We start from the raw sequence: 11,542 nt of genomic DNA on the forward strand, positions 1-11,542 counted from the left end.
TTCCTGCTCAAGTGCAATGTGTTCATTTGATTTGGGTACCTGGTCATAAAGGTTTAATTTTTAATGAAACTGCCGATTCATTGACAAAGACCTCACTTTCCGGCCATGTTCTTCCTATTCTACCAGTGACAGCACACATCACGGCGGCTAGATTTCGGATGGGATCAATTCGAAAAGCCTTAGCAAACCCAGTTCTGACTGCTTCTCCAGATTATAAGCACCTGACATTTTCCTGGTGTAGTGAATCCTGTTACACAAAGATGCTTGAGGTCTCTTTCACCAAATTGCGTTGCCGTATTCCCTCCCTAAATTTCGACTTACACAGGTTGGGTTTGGTTCCCTCCTCCCTATGCTCGTCTTGTAATGAGGAAGAGACGATACATCACTTTCTTCTATCTTGTCGCCGCTTTACTGCGGCAAGAAAACGATTGTTGGAAATACCTTTTCGAATGCTTGGCCTGGACTTAACAGAACCTAATATTCTTTCGTTCGGGGCGTCCACTTTGGGATTCAGCCACAGGGATACTTGCTTCGCTGTCCAAACGTTTCTTAGAGAATCCAAACGAATACCCTGCTAAATTCTACCTTTTTTGTACTTTTAAATTAATTATTACTCATTCGAAATGACTTTCCTGATTGACTTTAACATATAATTCTACGCTATTCAATACTACTTCCATAGATATTTGAAAATTTATCCTCCATATTAATTTGGAATAATCCAACCATTTCTTGGCCCATCCCCCACCGTGGGTAGAAGCCTCATGCGTGATAGGCAACAACAACAACAACAACAACAACGACTGAAGTCACCCGCGAACGCTGGCGAGTGGATGGTGTTTTCGACAAGGGCTCGACGACTCGAGCAGGGCTACTGCAGCTCAAGACGGGGATGAAAGTCGACGACTTGCCCCACCAGATCCGCGTCGCTGGCGAGCTCGCGCTTCTGGTAGCCCCGGGTCGCCCTATGCAGTGTCTGCGCTGTCGGGTTTCTGGCCACGTTCGACGAGAATGTAAGATTACCCGTTGCTCCAGGTGCGGGCTTTTCGGCCACGTCGACGCGGACTGTGTACGCTCTTACAGAGTAGTCGCGGGAGCCGTTGACTTTAGAACATGTAATGGACGTGACCGAGGCGGAGAACGCAGCCAAGGGAGGTGGAAGCCGCAACGCGGCGGCAGAAGCGAGCGAGACGACCCCCCCCCCTCCTACAGAAAGGAGGACGGAACAATGTCCCTGCCCCCAAGGAGCCAGCAGCAACAGTCGAGAGCGTGACGGAGGCGCCGGCAGAAAACGAGAGCCGCCAGCAGGCTACTGACGCTACGAAATCAGCGGAAGACGACAACACGACCCCTACTAACGCCCGCGTTGAAGGCGTCTCGGCACCGGTCAAGAGGTCCCTGCAGCAAGGCGAGAAAGTCGATGGAAAGGCCGGCGGTGACTCTGAGGCTCCCCCCGCTAAGACACTGTCCGGAAAGCGCTCGACGCTCAAGCTTAAGCCTAACCTGGAGGCCGACCGCAGGCTCGCCGCGAAGCCCACCCCAGATGAACTCAACCAACTGCCACCGGATAGCCACGGAGGCGTCTAGCGGCCAGCTTTTAATCAGCAATTGACCGACAATTTTGACCGACCTTGCTTCTCAGCACAGACGCGGCCAAAGATGCCCACTTCTTTTATTGCGATAGCAATTATATGGACACTTCCACCGGATTTCTGCCGTCGGCGTCGCCGTCGCCTTCGCCGTGAGGTTCCGTATAGATAAAATCTTCGCCGCGCGCCGTATGCCCCAGCGGAAGCGTGCGGGGACGCGCGCTATCACGGAGAGCGAACGCACTCAATCTCCCACGCGCAAGCAACGAAGCGGAAAGCCAGCGCCGGAGGGAGCAGGGGGGGCGGGGGGGGGGGGGGGGGGGCACTTCTCTGCCAACAACCGCGCTCGTCGCTCGCTCGCACCGTCTCTTATCTCCACACGGCTCTGACCTTTATGCGCTGAGTTTCCGTTGAAGCGATAGACCGCACGTACGTTCGCCGCTGCGGCGTATCCGCTTGCTGCCAGAGTTTTGACGGTGGTTGTCTGCAGTCATTCAGTGTGAGCTATTCATGTTTGTTTGTGCGCGCTCACACCACGCTTGTTCATTCAGTTAGTAATAGTCGGGCCACATTTTCCAACGCACGCTACACATGCAATGCTGCCCGGATCGGCACTGCAGCGCTACAGATGTGTCCCTTCGCACGCGCTGCCCACGGGAAGCGCTTCTCATCAACACCACCGTTTCACACGCGCCTTCTCGTGGTCATCGAGTCTCTCGTCATGTCGGTGTACTTACGCCGCAGCACACCTCCTTACTTAATCAGCTCATGTTTACTACAATTCATATTGCTACCAAAGCCGCTCACCTTACTTCGTATGACATTGCTGTGTTGCTATCGCATTCATTGCTTTTTCTTCGTTTCTCAAGCGAGCCAAGATGTTGCGATACTATAAACGTGCCGCGAATGTCGGGTGACCTCGGCTTGTTGGTCTAGGGGTATGATTCACGCTTAGGGTGTGAGAGGTCCCGGGTTCAAATCCCGGACGAGCCCGTTCTTTTCTTTATCATCAGGAGGCATGCGAATAAATATAAAAAAACGATGATCATTATCCTCTTATTTCAGGATGTTCCCTTTCTCTTCTCAGCACAGACGCGACCAAAGATGCCCCCACTTCTTTTTCTTCGTTTCTCAAGCGAGCCAAAATGTTGCGATACTGTAAACGTTCCGCGAATGTGGAGTGACCTCGGCTCGTTGGTCTAGGGGTATGATTCTCGCTTAGGATGCGCGAGGTCCCGGGTTCAAATCCCGGACGAGCCCGTTATTTTTTTTTACCATCAGGAGGCATGCGAATAAATAAAAAAACGATGATCATTATCCTCTTATTTCAGGATGTTCCCTTTCTCTTCTCAGCACAGACGTTACCAAAGATGGCCACTTCTTTTTCTTCGTTTCTCAAGCGAGCCAAGATGTGGCGATACTGTAAACGTGCCGCGAGTGTCGGATGACCTCGGCTTGTTGGTCTAGGATTCTGCTTCCGGCCACCGAGCGTGACGGACGTACGTACGATGACGGGCTCCGTAGGAGCGGCTTCAGCGGCCCAGAGCGGCCGCGGTAACAGGAATTTTGCTGCTGACAACGAGTACCAAGTTGTTTTGCCGAGTTTGCCAACAGGGCGTTTTGTTGTGAACACAGTTTTTTTACATTGTGATATCAGGGCCCGCCCATACCGGGTGGAAGATTTCCGCGATGCGCTTGCCCCGTTATCGCTCCTGCCGGAAGTGGTGGCCCTCGGGGCCTACCGTATGAGCCATGTTTGGGCCGTGACCTTCAAGGACGACGAAGCGGTGAAGAAGATCGTCAGCGTTGGTGAGCTGCAGGTCAAAAAGGGCCGATGCCTCGTCATTGACCCCTCCAACCAGGATGTGCGCTTGAAAGTGCATTGGCTGCTGCACACCGTTCCCGACGAGGACGTGCGCCTTGCCTTCGCGCCGTTCGGAAAGGTCACGGACGTCGCCCGCGAGTGGTGGCGTGTTCATGGCGTGGCAGATAAGAACTCCACTACAAGACTGGTTACGCTGAAGTTCAAGCCGGGCGTAACGCTGGTCGACCTGCCACATCAGGTGAGCGTCGCCGGCGAGCTGGCTCTCGTGGTTGTTCCGGGCAGGGCCCCTCTCTGCCTGCGCTGCCGCGGAACGGGCCATATTCGTCGCGACTGCCGCATTCCGCGGTGTGGTGCGTGCCGACGTTTCGGTCACGAAGAGAGTCAGTGTGAGCGGACGTACGCTAGCGTGACCGGACCCGTGAGCAACGACGACAACTCCGCCCTACTCATGGACGAGGCGGACATGGAAGACACATCGTCCACGGCTAAGGAAGCAGCTGGCGAGGCGGCAATGACGGAGGCACCACTTCAGAAACAGGGGCAACACGTCGATGAGGCCGCCGCCACTCAACAAGAGAAGGCAGAGGACAGTGTAGCTGTGACGAACGCTGAAGAACCTACCTGAACCGGGAGCGACCTCCACCCCCCTGAACCTGAGGGCATGGACACCCATACCGGGCTCGCTAAGTTGCAGGCGGGGAAACGACCGCACGACCAGGCCAATAGCCTGGCTACGCTACAAGACAGCAATGGCGGAGACGAGCCACCGCCCAAAACGCCAGGTATGAGGAGACCAACCCTGAAGCTGCGGCCGAACATTACGGACGATCCACGGCAGGCGGGTAAACCGCCTCCGTAATTTTGTACTGTCTGTAGCTTAGGCGGGTTGGGGGGTGTGTGAGTGCAATGGCCGTCATCCTGAGCACTATCCTTTTTAGATACGTGTCAGGAACGGGGGCTCAAGTTGCATTTGAGTTTTTCCTAGAGAGGTCGAGTTGTGTTTCCTTTTGTGGCTCTCGACGCGGTTATCGACGCGTCATTATGAACACGCGCCCTTGGGTAACTGATGGGCACCCTTCTGCCGGTTAGTCATGGCGGCTAATATTGAAGGAGCGCTACGTGTAGCCACGTTAAATGTACGAGGGCTCAGCGCAAGAAGGCGACAATGTCAGCTAAGCCGTCTACTATTAGATAACGACTTGCATCTTGTGGGAATTCAAGAAACGAAAATACAGAGCCAAGAGCTAACCGACAGAATGGTGTCCAATTTTTGTACTCACTTTGACGTGTGTGTTTCTCACGCGGTTGGTGGATCAGGTGGTTGCGCTATATTTATTCGAAGAAACTTTGGCATTTGTGTGCAGTCAGTGTTTTCGTGTGAAACTGGGCGCCTTTTAGTGACTGATTTTTGTTTTTGCGAAAAAGATTTCCGTGTCATTTGTGTGTACGCACCGAATAGTGAAATAGACCGGCGATCCTTCTTTGAGCGTCTTGAAGCGTATGTAAAGTGTCACAAGGTGGTAATACTGCTGGGGGATTTCAACTGTGTATGCACTGCTGACGATCGCGCAAGATGTTCACACGTTCGCGATAAGAGTGCCGAACTGCTAAATGCGGTGGTGCGCGATTATGACTTGGAAGATATCGGTAGTGTCTTCGCCAGCGGTACCCACCCGCAGTTTACCCACTTCCAGCGTGATAGCCACGCTCGGCTAGATAGATTATATGTGTCAGCCGAATTGGTGCCTTTGTGTAGTGAATATTATGTGCAACCCATTGCATATAGCGATCACTGCTTGGTAACTGCCACCTTTGGGAAAAGACAGATAAAACACACCTTTAACTGGGACCTCTGGAAATTGAACGCGCAGTTGTTGGATGACGATGGTTTCGTTGACGCTGTGGCGAAGGAACTAGAAAGCCTGATTTCAGTCCAAGTAGCAAGCTTCGCCATTAAATGGGAAGAATTTAAACAGAAAAATAAGACAATGGCTATTGAAAGAAGCAGTGTCCTTCGGCATAACCGAAGGCAGAAACAAACCTTCGCCAGCAACTGCAATTTTTCATCAGCATGGAAAGTGTCCAGCCTGGTGTGTATGTTAACGAAATAAAGGAAGTGAAAACCGAACTTGAAAGGATAGATTCTGAGAAGTACAAAGCGGCCGTTGTGCGATCAAGGTCTGAGAAGCTGTGGGCGGGAGAAGCGCCAACAAAACGAGCCCTCTCAGACGAGAAAAGGTACGCGTGTCGGAAGGAAATCCGCCAGCTAGCTAAAGGCGATGATATCACGTCCGACCAAAACGACATCAAGCAAGGGATCGCCGATCACTTCAAAGCCTTCTTGAGTCCACCACGTGAACCTAAAGATGGCTACCAGATGGAATTCCTTTCATTGATGCCAAGGCTAGATGAAGAAGTCAAGACACTGCTTGAACATCCCATTACCATGAGTGAGATAGATTGCGCAATAGACGAGTTGGCCCCCGGTAAAGCACCTGGGCCTGATGGCTTAGGGGCCACTTTCTATAAAACTTTTAAGCCTGCGCTGGCTCATTTCCTCCAACTAGTTAATAGCGAAGCGTACGACCGGAAAAGATTACCCTTGTCTTTCACAACATCGCATATCGTATTAATCCCGAAGAGTGATGATGAAAAGAAACGTTTGTTGCCTGGCTCATATCGCCCGATAACTCTAGTCAACGTTGACTATAAAATATTCACGAAAGTTTTATCAAAACGACTGCAAAGTGTCATCAAAACACTGGTAGGGCCTCACCAGACTTGTGGCATTAAAGGCCGCGTTATTACCACAAATGTGCACGTGGCTCGAAGTGTGCTAGAGTGTTGCGATGCGATTGGCGATTACGTCGCGATGATGCAGATCTATTTGGCAAAAGCCTTCGACATCGTCTCGCACAAGCCTCTGCTATGCATACTTGAACATACAAATGTTGGCAGTGTGATAACGGAAGGTGTCATGATGGCGTACAAAAACTGCTCAACGCGAATTATTGTTAATGGGGAGCTCACCGATAGCTTTCGTGTGCTCTCTTCGGTGCGTCAAGGATGCCCGCTTTCGCCCCTTCTGTTTGCTGCTTATCTCGAGCCACTCTGTTTGGCCATTAAGAACAACGAACGCATAGCAGGCTATCGACTACAGGCAGCACATGTAAAAATATTGGCATATGCCGACAACATCGCGATTTTCTGCACAGATAAAGCCAGCATTAAAGCGGCAACTGCTGTAGTAGAAAAATTTTGCGATTCAGCTGGAGCCCAGATAAACTGGGGTAAAAGCTATGGCTTCTGGCATGGGAGTTGGGAAGACACACCGGAGACCTTTTCTCGGTTGAATTGGTCAAGGTTACCTACACAGTACTTGGGGGTGCCCCTCGGAAGTTACCGTGAGCCTGAACCGTACTGGCTCGACCAAGTTTCGAGAGCAAAGGAAAAGGCTGACGGTTGGAGAGGAAAGCAACTGTCAATGTTTTCTAGAGCCACTGTTTGTAACCTTTTTTTAGTTTCTAAGATATGGTATGCCATGAATGTGTTGTGTGCTGCGCGGGTAAGCGTACAAAAAATTCACCGCATTTTCGCTACTTTCATTTGGGCTTCTACCTGGGAGAGGACGAGTCGAACAAATTTGTTTCTCCCGGTCAAGAAAGGTGGGCTTGGTCTAGTTCACTTGTTTTTGAGACAAATTGTGTCACGCTTTGTGTTTCTGCGGGATCAAAATGATCTCTTTCTTCGGACACTAATACAAGTACGGCTGTGTAGACTTCTTCCGGGATTTGTTGTTTCGTCGGCTCAGAACATGCCGGGAACCTTGACTGAGTACCTGCGTGAAGTGGTGCTGGCGTATAGCATGTTGAATGTGCGTTTTTCGCAGCAGTATCTGTCCACCGTTACAAAGAAAAAATTGTACAGAGATCTTGTGGACACGATGCTACCTGTACCTTTGTACCATTCGCCACACCGTGGAGGCCCCGGACAGGACGTTTTAAAAAGAGTCAAGAAAATGCCAGTACGGCCATCAACTAAGTCTTTCTTTTTCAAATTACATACAAACACACTTCCCGTTAAGACCTGGCTTCATAGCAAGGGTATTTTCATCCCCTGGACAACCGACTGCTTTTTATGTAAAAAACCAGAAACAATAGAACATGTTTTCCTAGATTGCTGGGACCCGATCTTTCACTGGGACGTTCTGCAGAGAACGCTGAAGAAACAGTTACCTCTGGACCCGTATGGAATACGCTTCTTGCCAGTAGAGACCTCAGAGGAAGTACCGTATGACCTTATTATGGTCCTGGGCCTCCACGCGATGTGGAAAACTCGCATGCAATTTGAACATGCAGACATCGTTGTGATACCGGTGCGAGAACACTTCATTGAGAGTGTTTACGTGAGAGACGCGTACCAAGTACTGCCTGATCCACCACAATGGGTGTCTGTATTCGATGAACTGGTGTCACTGAAAAGATTTTAGAACTGTGCTAGCCAAAGTGTGGCTGGCACGTTTTATCATTTGTAACCCTTGATTTTGTACGTCGAAGACGGCAATAAAGAAAAAAAAAGGCTCGTTGGTCTAGGGGTATGATTCTCGCTTTGGGTGCCAGAGGTCCCGGGTTCAAATCCCGGACGAGCCCGTTAGTTCTTTTACCTTCACGAGGCATGCGACCAAAGATGCGCACTTTTTTAACACGAAAGTGTTTTATGCCGGGGTCCACCAAGACTTCACTGACGTATTTCCGTCACGGAAATACGTCAGCTTACAATGTACACGAACATAATACAAAGAAAGAAACCAGAAGAAAAAGTGCCACAAACATGCAAAATTTGGAAATCGAACCCACGACCTCTCGGTCCGCGACGATAGATCGCCGAGCGTTTAACCCGTTGCGCCACAAACGCATTTGCAGAGAGCTACACAGACGCGCCTTATATATCTAACACTCCTCCGTGTACCCGCGCTCTTGCTCGGGGCGGTGCCGCCGCCTACGAGCAGAAAAGAGAAGTACTGCATTATGACACTAACGCGCACCGACAGTGAACGATTCGGTGGTCTCAGCACTACGACGCCTCGATGCCAGCATTCGAAGGGACGCTGGCATCAAGAAGCACTACCAACGCCACCTAGGTGGCGTTCACCGTACTCAGCACAGCGGAGCGTGGCCTCCGCAATTAGCTCTGAAAATGTTTCTGAAGTTGATCGCGGAGGCTGCAATTACGACGCGCTGTACGCGCTGATTTGACTCGGTGACGATTCAGTTACGTGCTTTGTCTTGCGCGTTGTATTAGTGTGTCAGTTACGTGCTTCGTCTTTCGCGTTGTGCTAGCGTGTGCAGCGTAGTGCAGCTTCCATATGCACGACGGTTGCTCATGGTCATCGACGTTGGTAGTCGTGATGGAGGAGACGTGCCACCAGGCGTCAGCGTGGGTGCATCAACGCCTAAGGGCGCTTTAGCCACAAAAGACCAATAGACATTCTATATCAATGTGCAATAAACATTACACTACTTCTGTGAAGACACGTTTCACTTTCGTGTTCTATACCGATTCCTATATAAGAGGGATCAACCACATTTTTTTTTCTTCCTTTCTCAAGCGAGCCAAGATGTGGCGATACTGTAAACGTGCCGCGAGTGTCGGATGACCTCGGCTCGTTGGTCTAGCGGTATGATTCTCACTCTGGGTGCGAGAGGTCCCGGGTTCAAATCCCGGACGAGCCCGTTATTTCTTTTACCTTCACTAGGCATGCGAATAAATATTTAAAAAACGATGGACATTATCCTCTTATTTGATGATGTTCCCTTTCTCTCCTCAGCACAGACGCGACCAAAGATGCGCACTTCTTTTTCTTCGTTTCTCAAGCGAGCCAAGATGTGGCGATACTGTAAACGTGCCGCGAGTGTCGGATGACCTCGGCTCGTCATTCTGCTTCCGGCCACCGAGCGTGACGATTCGTGGGATCATGGCCTCTTCAAGGGCAGCGACAGCGGTCACTTTTGGCCGCGGTAACATTACTAACGACGATAAGGAATACCCGTTTATTCTGCCTCAATTGCCAAAAGGACGAGTGGCGATTAACACCGTGTTTTTGCACGGGGATGTGCGTGCCACACCATACAAGGTCGAGGATTTTAGGGACGCCCTGCTGCCGACGGGCTTGCTACCGGAGGTGGTGTGCATAGGGGCGTACCAGATAAACCACGTCTGGGCGGTGACCCTCACGGATGCAACCGCCACGAAACGGCTGATAGTCCACAAGGAACTGCAGGTGAAGGGACGACGGTGCGTTATCGTCGACCCACAGGACCAGCAGGTGAAGCTTAGGCTTCACTGGCTACTGTACGGCGTGGCAGACGAGGACATCCGGACGGCGTTCGCGGCTTTCGGCAAGGTGGAGGAGGTAAGCCGGGAGAGGTGGCGGGTCCAAGGCATCGGGGACAAGACTTCAACCACCAGGACCGTGCTGCTCAAGCTGAAGAGCGGCGTCAAAGTGGAGGACCTTCCTCATCAGGTCCGCGTCGGCGGAGAGTTAGCCTTGGAGGTTGTTCCCGGCTGGCCCATGCAGTGCTTGCGTTGCCAGGGCACGGGACACGTCCGCCGGGAATGTAAAGTCCCCCGCTGTTCACGGTGTAGACGTTTCGGCCACGAGGACGCTGACTGCGTGAAATCGTACGCCGCCGTGACGGGCCCGGCTGCGACTGACGTTGCGGCAGAGAACGTCATGGACGTGGTGGAGGCGGAGGATGCTGCCAAAGGAGCCGGAGACCCGGTGCCACTGGCGACGAGCGGTGCTGCGTTGGCCGGGAACGCAGACGGCAAGGAGGCTGAGGCCGCTGCGATGCCGAGTGCGTCGGCACAAGTCGCGACTACTGAAGATTAGGCGACGGGGGGCGTTAGTGGAGATGCACCCATCGACGACACGAAGGCAATGCAACAGGACGAGGCCGTCAACGACGACGACCGGACTACGACTCCCGCTCCAGTCAAGCGCACCCACGACGAGACAAAGGACCGAGATGAGGGTGCAATGAGCTCCAACGAGGGACCGCCGACAAAGACGCCTCTTGGGAGGCGAATGGGCTTCAAGCCAAAGCCCAAGATCCCGCCGGAGAGGACGCCTGGCGACAAAGCGCCTCCCCCGAACAACGCCGGCAAGCCGGAAGGTTCCGGAGACGGCTAGCCGAGGGCTAGTTGTGAAAGGTAAGCACCATGCTCCGGGCCTACTTCATTCTTTAGTACAGCATGGCACCTGACCCGTCTCTCAGTATTGCCACACTAAACGTGCGAGGCTTGGCGGCTAGCCGTAGGCAAAGTCAAGTCCTACGGTTGGTCACTGACCACGACATAGATGTTTTAGCTGTCCAGGAGACCAAGGTAGACGGGGAGGAGGAGACTGGGAGCATGGTGCGGCGTTTCACGACTAGATATTATGCAGTCGTGAGCCACGCGGTAGGAACGTCCGCCGGATGTGTCCTGTTTGTTAAGAAGTTGCCAGACCTTGTGGTACAAAGTGTGTTTTCATGTCAATCCGGAAGGATTGTATTTTGCGACTTTGTTTTTTCTGAAGCTCAATTTCGAGTTATATGCATATAAGCGCCAAATGGTGTAGAAGAACGGGTATTATTTTTTTCGCATCTTTTTCAGTATATTAGCAGTGAAAAGTGCATGCTTTTGTTGGGAGATTTCAACTGTGTTTTCAGTGCTCGGGATCGATCCAATAATGGTGGTATCCGCGATAAAAGCAGTCATATATTGTCTAAGCTGATTAGCGAAAATGAACTAGACGATGTATGTGAGTGTCCGGAGGGAGAGCGGGAAGTGATGTATACGCGATTTCAAGGGAGTAGTCATGCGCGGTTAGACCGTTTGTACATGTCACAAAACATGATTCCAAAGTGCCACAGTTATTCTGTTGCACCTGTGTCGTTCTCAGATCACTGCTTGGTGAAGTGTAACATAGGTATGAAGACGAAGAGCGAATCTTTTAAACTGGGGACCTATGGAAAATGAATGCCCTTACTACTAAAAGACGAGCCATTTGTAGAGGCAATACATGAGGCCGTTAGGAAGTAAGCGATGAACCTACTGAAACCATAGCAGAGAAATGGATGGTGAA

At 51.5% G+C, this 11,542-nt stretch overlaps 3 non-coding genes across 3 annotated transcripts; all 3 read left to right on the forward strand.

Moving 5' to 3' along the window:
- Positions 1 to 2,777: 2,777 nt before the first annotated feature.
- Positions 2,778 to 2,849, forward strand: Trnap-agg (transfer RNA proline (anticodon AGG)). The gene has a single exon. It is a non-coding gene; the product is annotated as a tRNA-Pro (tRNA).
- A 5,142-nt stretch (positions 2,850 to 7,991) lies between these two features.
- Positions 7,992 to 8,063, forward strand: Trnap-ugg (transfer RNA proline (anticodon UGG)). Its single transcript has one exon. It is a non-coding gene; the product is annotated as a tRNA-Pro (tRNA).
- A 1,011-nt stretch (positions 8,064 to 9,074) lies between these two features.
- On the forward strand, positions 9,075 to 9,146 carry Trnap-ugg (transfer RNA proline (anticodon UGG)). The gene has a single exon. It is a non-coding gene; the product is annotated as a tRNA-Pro (tRNA).
- Positions 9,147 to 11,542: the final 2,396 nt, after the last annotated feature.

Source organism: Dermacentor silvarum, chromosome 1, assembly GCF_013339745.2.
Source record: "Dermacentor silvarum isolate Dsil-2018 chromosome 1, BIME_Dsil_1.4, whole genome shotgun sequence".
Taxonomy (NCBI): domain Eukaryota; kingdom Metazoa; phylum Arthropoda; class Arachnida; order Ixodida; family Ixodidae; genus Dermacentor; species Dermacentor silvarum.